At 38.9% G+C, this 13455-nt stretch overlaps 1 protein-coding gene across 2 annotated transcripts in view; it reads left to right on the top strand.

The window, feature by feature from the left end:
• The first annotated feature begins 507 nt into the window (after positions 1-507).
• Positions 508-13455, top strand: part of LOC128663839 (beta-1,3-galactosyltransferase 5) — a 214520-nt gene continuing 201572 nt past the window's right edge. Inside the window, exon 1 of one of the 2 annotated variants that reach the window (XM_053718366.1) lies at positions 508-573. The gene's annotated coding sequence lies outside the window, so the exon portion shown is untranslated. Of the gene's footprint in view, positions 574-4314; positions 4343-13455 lie in introns of those variants that run through there. The other variant, XM_053718367.1, reaches the window with a different exon arrangement.

Genomic DNA, 13455 nt, shown 5'->3' with positions numbered 1-13455 from the left:
TGAAGTTGTGTGTGCATGTGTATGCCTCGTCTCTGTGCATGTATATTCTGTATTTTAAGGGATGGGTGGCAACCCTAGTGTGCGTGTGTGTAAGGATTCATGTGTGTGATATTGTGTGTGCCTTTGTATATCTCTGTGGGTGTATATGTGTCTGTGTGTACATTTCAGTGTGTGTGTGTCTGCATGCATGTGTGTGAGATTGTATGTGCATGTGTCTGTATATGTGTGTCTCTGTGGGTGTATATGTGTCTTCCTGTACATCTCAGTGTGTGTGTGTCGGCATGCATGGATGTATGTGAGGTTGTGTGTGTATTTGTATGTCTCTGTGTATGTGTGTCTATGTGGATGTATATGTGTACATCTCAGTGTGTGTGTGTGTGAGAGAGAATTCATGTGTGTCTATACGCAGTTTGTGGTCCTGTCTTTTCTGGTCTTTCTGGATGGGTGTGGAGAATCAACTGAGATCACAATCTACTTCCTCAGCCTGCTACTTCCTATTGCTCAAGTAGCTCATAGCACTTTTGTCTGCAGAGATCACCAGTGGGATTTTTGTGTTAGCAGAAAACAGTTATTGTAAGTATTTCTTGTAAGATTATGTATGTTTACCTTCATATGTAGGTTGTTAATATCTGTGTAGTGCGCTAGAAAAATGGACCATATGAATAGATTGCTCATCAGCTTATAGTTAGATCTCTATATTATTGTGTGTGTAAATATACTGCAAATGACTGTAGACTCATTTAATCGCCATTAAAGGGGACAGTAAAGTCAAAATAAATCTTAACTTTCCAATTTACTTCTATGACCAATTTTGCTTAGTTCGCTTGGTATTGTTTGCTAAATTTACAGTAAAGTCAAAATTCAACTTTCATGATTCAGACAGGGCATGCAATTTAAAACAACTTTCCAATTTGCTTCTATTGTAGAATTTAATTAGTTATTTTGGTATCCTGTGTTGAAAAGCATATTTAGGTAGGAACAGAAGCAGCAATGCACTACTGAGAGCTAGCTGTTGATTGGTGGTTGCACATATATGCTTCTAAATAGTAAACATGGTTATCAGCCTGTAACACCCCAAGCGAACAGTGGCACTACTTGGGCTTTTCCTCTTTTTAGCATTAAAATAGGGTAATGTATAGTAATGAATTATCCCTATAAATAGAGGAAATGGTGCTCTTGCATGAGAATAAATATGAACACATAGGAAGATTGATATAGAGAATATCAAATGATCCCAAAGTATGCAGTTGCAGCACTCTAGGCCCTGACTAAGGAACTGAAATTCCCCAAGGGTATTAAAATATAACTTTTATTAACATTAATTCAATTAAAAAAAAACAAAATTGTTTGGTTAATTAACACACACGTTAAAATTTGCTCCAGTACCAATGATCTATATAATGACTAATAATATAGATCACAAAATAATGACTATTAGGCCTATGTAAGTAAACTTATTACTGTGATCTAAATAACAACCAAGTTGCGGTGGCTCACTAAATTCTAAACTATAGTATTAAATATAGCTCAGTGGTTAAGATCCCTCTAGCCTATATTGTAACATAATCAGCTAGGTATCAAGTTACTAGTACTCATGGAAATATATAAAAATAGTGTGAGATTAATATGAGTCAGTAATTAACTCAGACCTCAATATGTATTCAAAGGAGTACGCCTGTGGTATCAACATAGCACACTGTTATCATTGTGTGCGTAACTTCTAATTATATGAGGATATTATATGCAGAATAGTAGTACTTGGACCTTATACTCTATAGATAAAAATAATACAATATTTTAGAGTCTCTTATTTGAAAATAAAGATACCACTCAACTACAGTGTTATTGTATCTGCACACTATAATTGTGTGTTGATGTGCGTACTTGATACAATGTTGCACCACAGAAGTGGAATGTATCTGAATCAATGAGCATATATGTTGAATACTATATTCATATGAATGTTGGGTCAATAAGGTTTGACCTTAGTTATTGAAGTATATTGTGGTGGGTTCATATCTAGCAGCGTCTAATGTCATCTAAGTCCTAATGGCAACTTTATTACAAAGTCATTGCGATAATTGTGAATATCCTCCGAGAAAAAATATAGATGTTATGTTATCACTATTATTCATATAATACAGCCTGTGCTATATTTAATAAAGTAGTTGAAATCACAATCTCAACACTTATATTAGGTCTCGACTATAATCATTCTATCTATCAGATGCAGACTAGACGTAAATACCACGATTGTCTTTTTTGAAATTCAGCCACTGTCTTTTAAATAGTCTAATGCAGACTTATCACCAGTACAATGTTTATTTTAATATAGTGTGTAGCAATACATATATGAAATTTAAACCACAGTTGTTAAAGACACTGAATGTATATTGAACAACAGCGCAACGGCTGTATTAATATAATGTATAGCGATCTCTATATTGATCCTCAGCTTAGTCCACAGTCATTCAGTTGATCTCATGTAGAGTTAACAAAAGTATAGCCGCTGAATTAATATAATGTATCTCAATAAGTAATAAGGATAACGGCTATATTAATGTGATATAGTCAAACTGACTAAATTGGACCCAGATCGCTGTCTGTCATATAGTTTAGGTGCTAGTATGTAGTATCAGTATGGGATAAGCATACCACATTTCCTAAAGGTAACTTGTATTCATTTAAGATATGTGGCAGTCAAGTTAATGGCGATAAATGTCTTATGTTAAGTGACAAGGCGGGTATGTATCTGTAATAGTGTGAATGATTAACATGAGCACAATAGCTGCGTGATTGTTAAGTATCTATGCTGGTAATATTGGTTTATCCACAGGAGAATTAACATGAGCACAGCTTAGTCGGTGCTAGTCAAAAGATGCAGCCTTTATTAGTTAACAAAATCTTTGGAGTAACAGTCACTCTCCATGATATAAGTTTAGACCGCAATCATTAACATGATCCTAGCAGCTAAGCTAAGTCTGGCACAACCCAGACTATACACAATATTAACTATAGTTAGTAATTAGCTCGAGCAAGAGATATATTTGTATATAGATCGAGGCACCATGCTAAATTAAAATATACACATAGATAGAGTGTGAACAAGTTCACCACTCTTCCCTCTTCTATGTGGATGTATATGTGGCTGTGTGTACATCTCAGTGTGTGTGAGAGGATTCATGTGTGTGAGGTTGTGTGTGCATGTGTATGTCTCTGTATATGTGTGTCTCTGTGGGTGTATGTGTGTCTGTGTGTACATCTCAGTGTGTGTGAGAGGATTCATGTGTGTGAGGTTGTGTGTGCATGTGTATGTCTCTGTATATGTGTGTCTCTGTGGGTGTATATGTGTCTGTGTGTACATCTCAGTGTGTGTGAGAGGATTCATGTGTGTGAGGTTGTGTGTGCATGTGTATGTCTCTGTATATGTGTGTCTCTGTGTATGTGTGTCTATGTGGATGTATATGCGTCTGTGTGTACATCTCAGTGTGTGTGAGAGGATTCATGTGTGTGACGTTGTGTGTGCATGTGTATGTCTCTGTATATGTGTGTCTCTGTCGGTGTATATGTGTCTGTGTGTACATCTCAGTGTGTGTGAGAGGATTCATGTGTGTGAGGTTGTGTGTGCATGTGTATGTCTCTGTATATGTGTGTCTCTGTGTATGTGTGTCTATGTGGATGTATATGTGTCTGTGTGTACATCTCAGTGTGTGTGAGAGGATTAATGTGTGTGACGTTGTGTGTGCATGTGTATGTCTCTGTATATGTGTGTCTCTGTGGGTGTCTATGTGTCTGTGTGTACATCTCAGTGTGTGTGAGAGGATTCATGTGTGTGAGGTTGTGTGTGCATGTGTATGTCTCTGTATATGTGTGTCTCTGTGTATGTGTGTCTATGTGGATGTATATGTGTCTGTGTGTACATCTCAGTGTGTGTGAGAGGATTCATGTGTGTGAGGTTGTGTGTGCATGTGTATGTCTCTGTATATGTGTGTCTCTGTGGGTGTATATGTGTCTGTGTGTACATCTCAGTGTGTGTGTGTGTGTGTGTGTGTGAAATTATGTGTGCATGTGTATGTCTCTGTATATGTGTGTCTCTGTGGGTATATATGTGTCTGTGTGTACATCTCAGTGTGTGTGTGTGTGTGTGTGAGAGAGAATTCATGTGTGTCTATACACAGTTTGTGGTCCTGTCTTTTCTGGTCTTTCTGGATTGGTGTGGAGAATCAACTGAGATCACAATCTACTTCCTCAGCCTGCTACTTCCTATTGCTCAAGTAGCTCATAGCACTTTTGTCTGCAGAGATCACCAGTGAGATTTTTGTGTTAGCAGAAAACAGTTATTGTAAGTATTTCTTGTAAGATTATGTATGTTTACCTTCATATGTAGGTTGTTAATATCTGTGTAGTGCATTATAAAAATGGACCATATGAATAGATTGCTCATCAGCTTATAGTTAGATCTCTATATTATTGTGTGTGTAAATATACTGCAAATGACTGTAGACTCATTTAATCGCCATTAAAGGGGACAGTAAAGTCAAAATAAATCTTAACTTTCCAATTTACTTCTATGACCAATTTTGCTTAGTTCGCTTGGTATTGTTTGCTAAATTTACAGTAAAGTCAAAATTCAACTTTCATGATTCAGACAGGGCATGCAATTTAAAACAACTTTCCAATTTGCTTCTATTGTAGAATTTAATTAGTTATTTTGGTATCCTGTGTTGAAAAGCATATTTAGGTAGGATCCGAAGCAGCAATGCACTACTGAGAGCTAGCTGTTGATTGGTGGTTGCACATATATGCTTCTAAATAGTAAACATGGTTATGAACCTGTTCTCAAAAAAATGGCAAAATGTATATTGAAAAAATACATAGGTGCATTATTTATATTATGATTTTGATGATTAAATATACTGGTTGGTTAATATGATTTAACTATACCTTATATGCATGAGTCACATTTGAGATCTCTATCATTAGCGATAAAGCCTGATGATGATGATGATGATGATGATGATGATGATGATGATGATGATGATGATGATGATGATGAAACAACCGTTGGATATAGGCAGAAAAACTCTTGGCTATATTTACATTAAACATGGTTTAGAACAGTCTGTGAGTTGCTTTCTTTCACACGTATTTATTTGCAAGATTATGCTATGTGACACTCCTTTTATGTGCTTAACTGTTTTAGAACAGCTTGGTCTGTGTGTTTTATTGTAATATTTTTATAGTAATATTTTTAAGTAAAATTTTCTTTGTGATCTACTTTCACATATCCAGCCTTAAAGGGATACTAAACCCACATTTTGTCTTTCATAATTCAGATAGAGCATGCAATTTTAAGCAACTTTCTAGCTTTATTTAAAAGGTGCTTGCTTGCTTATTGGTGGCTAAATGTCAGCCAGCAATAAGCAAGCGCTATCCATGGTGCTGAACCTAAAATGGGCTGGCTCCAAAGCTTTACATTCCTGATTTTTAATAAAGATAGCAAGAGAACAAAGAAAAATTGATAATAGGAGTAAATTAGAAAAGTGCTTAAAATTGCATTCTCTATCTGAATCATGAAATAAAAAAATTGTGTTTAGTATCCCTTTAATTAAAGGGACATTGTAGTGGAAAAAAAATCCATGCTCTATTTTGTTAGAGCATGTCATTTTTCCAATGACCCCTTACTAGTAAACCATAGTGATATTTTTCCACCCCTGTTTTTATTTGAATTGGAACATTGCCTTTATTATGGCACTGTAAGTTGTAATCATAATATTATTATTATGAGTTATTTGTAGAGAGCCAACAGATTCCACATTGTTATAAACAAAGTAGCATTTATATAAGAGACAAATGTGTCATAATCAGAGATGAAATCTTTTTGTAGATTTACTATATTAAATTTTAGTTGAAATATTTTTTTTTATTAAACAAAAATAAATTTGTCATACATATATATATATATATATATATATATATATATATATATATATATATATATATATATATATATATAAAACAACACAACAGTAGAATGATGTTGATTCAGACATGTACAATTCTAGGATATACATAACAAATCCTGAGTTCTTTTGGTCCATCTTAATGTGACTTAATGAGCTCTTGACTTAAAGGGACAGTATACACCAATTTTCACATAACTGCATGTAATAGACACTACTATAAAGAATAAGATGCACAGATACTGATATAAAAATCCAGTATAAAACTGTTTAAAAATTTACTTAGAAGCTCTCAGTTTAGCTCTGTTGAAAAGGTAGCTGGAAAGCCCACTGCAAGTGGGAAATAAGACACTTCCCCCTCCTCCTTGAAAAGACCCTTTACACAAACAGGAGCAAGGTGGAGTAGGTATCTGAAGGTATTCTCCTAAAACTATGGGGCTTGGTTAGGAGTCTGAAAATAAGAGCAATGTTATTTAAAAATAAGCAAAACTATACAAAAAAAACCTTTATGAGCAATATAGATCATCTATAAAACATTTATGCAAAGAAAAAATGAGTGTATAATGTCCCTTTAAGCTCATATCAGGAGATATATTTCAGTTGTGTTTTCTATTTGCAACTTACAGTCTCTCTGAAATTTGCCATAATTACTGTTAAAACTGAATAAGGGGGTTTCTGTCTGGAGTAACAAGGGGCGCGATCCGATATAGGTCGTAGTTTTCGGCGCAAGCGAGGTAACCCGCGTCGCCCGCAGTTTCAGCTCGCAACTCGAGCTATCCAATATTCACCGCCGTCAGATGCTAAACTGGCGTAAGTGAGAAAAACCGACGAGCAGGCAAAATGTGCGCAAATACACCTTTTAGTCGTCGCAAGTACTTGCGCCTGTTTTTTGTTCACGTAAAGTCTAAATAAAGTGTAGTTTTATGCAAATTAGCCTACGACTCGTAAAAAATAACGCCAGTTCTAAGAGATGCGCCACGTAATGACGAGATTCAAAAATCATACTTAAACACTTGCGCAGCCGCCATTTCTTTAGTGTGTTTGGTTGGTTCTTGGAGCTACAGCACACTACAGCGAGTATAGAGATAAGTGGTAAGAGTAGTGAGAAAGGAGCATTTCATCAAGTTAGTTAGGTCGGATTGTTGGTTGGATTGTTAAGCCAGTACATTTACTTACACTTTTTTTCATATTGCACACATTTTGCATACACACATATACAAAATACACAACACTTTTTTTTTATAACACCCAACACTTTTTATTTATCTTTTACAGTTTGAAAGGCTGAGTGTCTGGTTGTGATTGTGTGTGATTGAAGTGGGAGTGAGTGTGAGTGTGTGAGTGTGTGTAGTGTGAGGATGTCAGGGAGAGATAGGGCTGGGGGGAGGAGGGAAGGGGAGTCGCAGGGAGAGGATTATGTACAGGAGGAGCAGCAGGGTCCCCGTCAGGGAGTGAGCGGAGTGGGGAGAGGGAGAGCCAGAAGGGAGGATGGGAGTGGGGTTGCCCAAAGGCCAGGCACACTGAGAAGAGGGATAGAGGGTGCACATGGGGATGGGAGGAGGGAGAGGATAGGGAGGAACCCACACCAGGGACATCCCAGGGAGGGAGCCAGGCAGCCCAGGACGAGGAGCGTATGAGGTGTCCCAATTTCAGTTTTGGCGAAAACCTCGCTCTCGTCCAGGCTGTCCTGGAGAACCATAATGCCCTCTTTGGACAAGAGAAGGGCAAAGGAGTTGCCCGGAGGCGTAAAGATGCTTGGCAGAAGGTGGTGGAGGCCGTCAATGGTGTGTCCCAAAAGAGGAGGAATGTTGACGGCCTTAAGAAGAGATGGAATGATTGCAAGAGGAGAGTCAAGGAGAGGATGGGCCAGGAAGCAATCTCCCAGAGGGCAACAGGAGGTGGGCCTCACTATGAGGCCGAATACAATGAGTGGCAGGAGCTCATTCGTAGGTCCCTGAGCCTCACAGCAGTCCGTGGACTTCCAGGGGCTCGTGACTCAGGGACTGCAACATCAGCACAGCATGCTGGTGAGTAACATCCCACACACTAGTATAATATGTATTTGAGTTATAACATCCTATATTGTCACACATTCATGTACACAATGAGGATCATGGTATTTTGATTACTAACAACTAAATATACAATGATATTTAACATTAAAGGGACATGAAACACAAAGAATTTTTTTCATTATTCAGATAGAGAATACAGTTTTAAACAACATCAAAATTTACTTCCATTATCTATTTTTAATTATTATTTTGAAAATCTTAGTTTATTAAATATCAATGCACATGGGTGAGGCAATCACACGAGGCATTGATGTACAGCCACCAATCAGCAGCTTCTGAGCCTATCTAGAAATGCATATCAGCTAAGAATATCAAGATAATGAAGCATATTAGCTACTGGAAGTAAATTTTAAGTTTTTTTTAATTCCATGCTTGGCTAGCTGAATCATGAAATACTAAATATGGTTTGCATGTCCATTTAATGCTACTTAACACATTGAAAATCCTGATATGAGGTAGAATAGTGAAATACTAACATGTCTCAGAGTAACACAGGCCACAAGCCACATGTAGACCTTTCAGTAAATGGACACCATAGTCATCACAACCATAGTGTCACTTAAAGAACACATTTTCTCCATCACTGACATGTACACAGAACTATTGTATGAAACACATACATGTATAATTAGCATATTACAAACCCTCATATCACAAATCTCAATGTGCACATGCATGTTATAGAGTTTGACATGAGAATGTGGATAGGCCTTAGCATGTAAATTGTATGCCCACATGGATAGATATGTGACTGTACTAATCCCTCTCATCATTTGACTCCTCCACAGAACCTCCAGTCACCAGGGTGCCTACGCCCATGAATCCCCCAACACCGGTTCTAAATATATGTCCACCACAACCACCGGTACAGATAAGACAGCAGGAGTATGCCAGGCATGACATGGCTTGGACTGCGTCTATCGAAAATCCACATATCATGCCACCTGCATTAGAGGAGGATACCTGGCAGGAGCCCTGGCACGAGGAATATTCCTATGGCTTGGAGGGGGAGCCCCGCCAGCCCCAAAGGGTAGATGTATTTACCCCCCCCCCAAGAATATCAGGGCACTACAGGAGTATACCAGCAGGCTGAGTGGATGCACACCAGCGGCCATTGGGACTATCGGTCCATCCCGACATCTGGACCATCATCTTCAGTTGGAAGGGCTCCACCAACTGTAATCCATCGCCCTGCACCTCCAGCTCATATTCCTGTGGCTGCACCTCCAGCTGAGATATCTGTTCCTGCACGTCCAGCTGCTGTTTTGGTTCCCGCACCTCCAACAGAGGTTATTGTTCCGGCACCTCCAACAGAGGTTATTGTTCCGGCACCTCCAACTGAGGTTATTGTTGCGGCACCTCCAACTGAGGTTGTTGTTCTGGCACCTCCAACAGAAGTTATTGTTCCGGCACCTCCAACTGAGGTTATTGTTGCGGCACCTCCAACTGAGGTTGTTGTTCTGGCACCTCCAACAGAAGTTATTGTTCCGGCACCTCCAACTGAGGTTGTTGTTCCGGCACCTCCAGCTGAGGAACACGTAATTGAAAGAGTGCCTATTGTCCCTGCTGATGAAGAGCCCATGGATCAATTGAGTTCTGCCATGGGTGATGAATATATCTCACTACAGAGGAGGCAAACTTTGACCTGTGAGACTCTAACGGAAACGTGTCAGAAAATGCAGAGGGAACAACACAGGTTCCATAGAAGCCAACACCGTTTGCAACAGAGGTCGAATGACCTGCAAAGGGACATGGCAGCATCGGTATCAGCTATGGTCCAAAGTCAAAATCAAATGCTGCGTGTAATATCGGACATGCAAATCCAAAGTGACCAAAGATGGAGGGAACAGAATCAACTGTTGGGGGCTTTGGTGGAGCATTTCACCCAACAGCAGGACATGGCATCAAGTATCTCCTCTGTGACCAGCACTCCTACTGGATCCACACAACCCAGGAGAGGCAGAAGACCCACACCAGGCCCCTCATCTAAGAGGCCTAAAAAAAAAAAAAATATTATTCAATTTCATTGAAAATCTTGTCCTCTGTTATTTACTATCTAATTGTCATCCACATCCATGTGAGTTGTGTTTTAGTACAGCAATATTGGTAAAACATATAATAATACCTGTGTTGAAATGGACCAAAAAGGTATTATTATAATGTTTATGACATATTCATGCTCAATAAACAACATCACATGGTTGTGTCTCAACGGTACATATAGTAATATTAACTTCTAAGATGTACATCAAGGTTTCTCACATCCAATATAAATTGACACGTTGGTATATATAACTAATAATATATTTAAAGAAGGTGTGAACATAAGGTATAAATATCCATTATCCTCATTCTTAATGATAGTGAACTAAACATGAATTAAACAAATTATAAATATACAGTTATTAGGGTTGTTAAAGGGACATGAAAGCAAATATTTTTACTTCATGATTTTGAAGGAGAAGATAATTACAAAAATAAACTATAATTTCATTCTATTATTTCTGTTGCTTCATTCTATTGATATTCTTTGCTGAAAACCATATCGAGATATGCTTGGTAGCTGATGATTATTAGCTGTATATAGATGCCTCCTGCGATTTCTACACTGTGTGCATTTCTATGTCTTCATTAAAGTATATCTAAATAAATAATGAAAATAGGTAATTGATTTAAATTATAAGTTTTTTAAAAATTATCTTCTCTATCCTTAATCATGAAACAATATGTTTGGGTATAGTGTCCCTTTAAGGGAAGGGGGTTGGGATGTAGTAGTTTCACTTACATGCAGTGGAAATCCAAACTTTTACATTCTGCAAGACATGATATATACACATGCAATGGTTGGTGAGGTAATGTCAAACATCATAATACATGTGAATGTTACGGTTTACTGTAATTATGAATAAGTAACTTACAGGTGAAGTATTCACGGATGACATAATCCCTCACTTCATTCCCCCTCAGTGTCCCCCTGTCCACATCCTCAAGTACAGGAACCAGCTGCTGCTGCTGCTCTGGGTCAATGTCCACCAACAAACGTGTGTCCACAGCAATGTTGTGTAGAATACAGCAAGCATTGACAATGGAACACACTTTGTTGGGGTTATACTGTAGTGCTCCGCCTGTAACATCCAGACACCTGAACCTGGTTTTTAATAGGCCAAAGCTCCTTTCAATGACATTCCTTGTTCTTATGTGTGCCTCCTGGTACCTGAGTTGTGGCTCCGTAATGGGGTGCACCAAGGGGGTTAATAGCCATGGTCTGCAGCCGTATCCTGCGTCACCTGTCATGTAACATATGTGTTTGGATTACTACAGGTACATCATGTGCTTTAAAGGGACACAACATGAATCACATATAAAAGATAGATTTAATCAAAACATTAATGGAAGTAATCAGGATAGTTAATTAAAATTAAAAGGCCTATCTGAATAATGGAAGTGCAATTTATACTAGACTGTCCATTTAATAAGAACCTGCAATTGTTATCAGCTTGATAATTAACTTCGATTAGATCATTTTCTCCATTCTATAGATAACTCTTGATGACAAGCATATTAGATATGCTCAATAGCTGCTGATTGGTGGCTGCACATAGAAGCCTCATATGATTGGCTCATATATGTGAATTATAATTTATAAAAAAAATATATTTAAAGAATGAATAAAATGATATAAGAGAAGTGAATTGTAATGCTGTTTAACATTGTATTCTCTATCTGACACATGAGATGACAATATGTGTTTAGTGTCCCTTTATTAGAAATATACAGACAGAATGAAGGTACTCACCAAGCAGCCATCCTCCCGAAAGTGTTCCATTTTCAAACATATTGAATAAGGAGGTCTGGCGCAGGATGTAGGAATCATGTGCACTCCCTGGGAAGCCTGCATACACATGTAAGAATTTCAGATTGGTATCGCAGACCATCGGGCAATTCAATGAGTGAAACCCTTTCCTGTTAATATAGAGGATTGTCTCCTCATGTGGGGCCACAATACGCACATGTGTGCAATCAATTGCCCCCATGACATTAGGAATACCCCCCAGTCGATAGAAGCCTTGTTTAAGACGGTTCCATTCCTGGGGGGTATGGGGGAAATGAATGTATCGTTGTGTCTGGTTATCTAGAGCAGTCAGAACCTCCCCTAGAATCCTGGAGAAGGTAGACTGCGCTAGGCCAGACACAAGCCCCTCTGTTGACTGGTATGAGCCAGTTGCCAGGAAGTGTACAACACACAACAGCTTCTGCATACCAGTCAGAGCTCGGTTCCTATACGCTTGAGGGTCAATTTCATCCTTCAACACCTCATATAGGTTAATGAGGCTTGCAGATGTCAAGCGATATTTTTCCCTGACCTCCACTTCTGTCATCCCAAACAGGGTGACCCTAACCCTGTGTACCCTTGGTGCTCTTCCCCTCTGCTGATGCCTTCGTCTTATAGGCCCTGCTGGCCTATGGGCAGCTGCAGCAACAGCAGCATGGGGAGCACCAGGAACAGGGACAACAGCAGGAGGAGCAGGGAGGGCAGCAGCAGCAGCTGGAGCAGAGACAGCTACAGCACCATGACCAGGGACCTCAGCAGCAGGGATACCATCCAAAACAGGGGCTTGTAGGGGTTCAAGCACCCCTTGTGCCCCACGACGCTGTCTGACTCTAAATGCAATATACTGCAAGGGAAACATGGTGGCTAATGAGGGTGTGCATTTGCAGATGTTTTAAGTCTGCAGGTGAGAGGTTGTGCTGTTTGTGATTGGTTTGACACACTTGCAGGGGCAGGAATAATAAATGCTTTTAAGAGGTTAACTATTTGTGAACAAGCTGCTGCTATGTATATTGTTAGGCATGCATTTGTTAGGCCTTCTGAGAGTTACGTTGGTTTCTAAGTCAGTGCAAGGGTACCTGCGCCTTCAATTTGTGGCGAGCTGAGAATGGCGTAGATTTTGTAAAATCTGCGCGCGTAAGTCCTTACGCCGTATATTGGATAGCAAATTGCGCGTGTTTTGTATGTCAGTCTATGGGCCAAAAAACTACGGGCGATGCCAGAAATCTACGCGCGTAACTTCTAGCTTACGCCGTATATAGGATACCAAATCCGCGCAATTATTGGCGTCGCCGGATTTTGCGGGCGACGATTTATATCGGATCGACCCCATTATGTTTAAAAATATGTTCTGTCCCCAAGACACAGAAGTTCTTGTTATTGTGTGTATCAGCTCAGTAAAGAATGAAAGAAAACCCTTTTTTGTATTAATAAGAAAAAAAGAATAAAGTAGTCTTACATTCTAGTTATTAGTATTTCATACTGGTCCCAACTGATTTAATATAATTATTAAACTGCAGGAAAATCATGCTGTTTGCGTTGATCTTCGAGTGAAACACGCTAAATAAAACTGATTACATAGAACACT

Source organism: Bombina bombina, chromosome 6, assembly GCF_027579735.1.
Source record: "Bombina bombina isolate aBomBom1 chromosome 6, aBomBom1.pri, whole genome shotgun sequence".
NCBI classification, from domain to species: domain Eukaryota; kingdom Metazoa; phylum Chordata; class Amphibia; order Anura; family Bombinatoridae; genus Bombina; species Bombina bombina.
The sequence above is the reverse complement of the archived record's forward strand: the minus strand, read 5'-3'. Positions and strand labels throughout refer to the sequence as shown.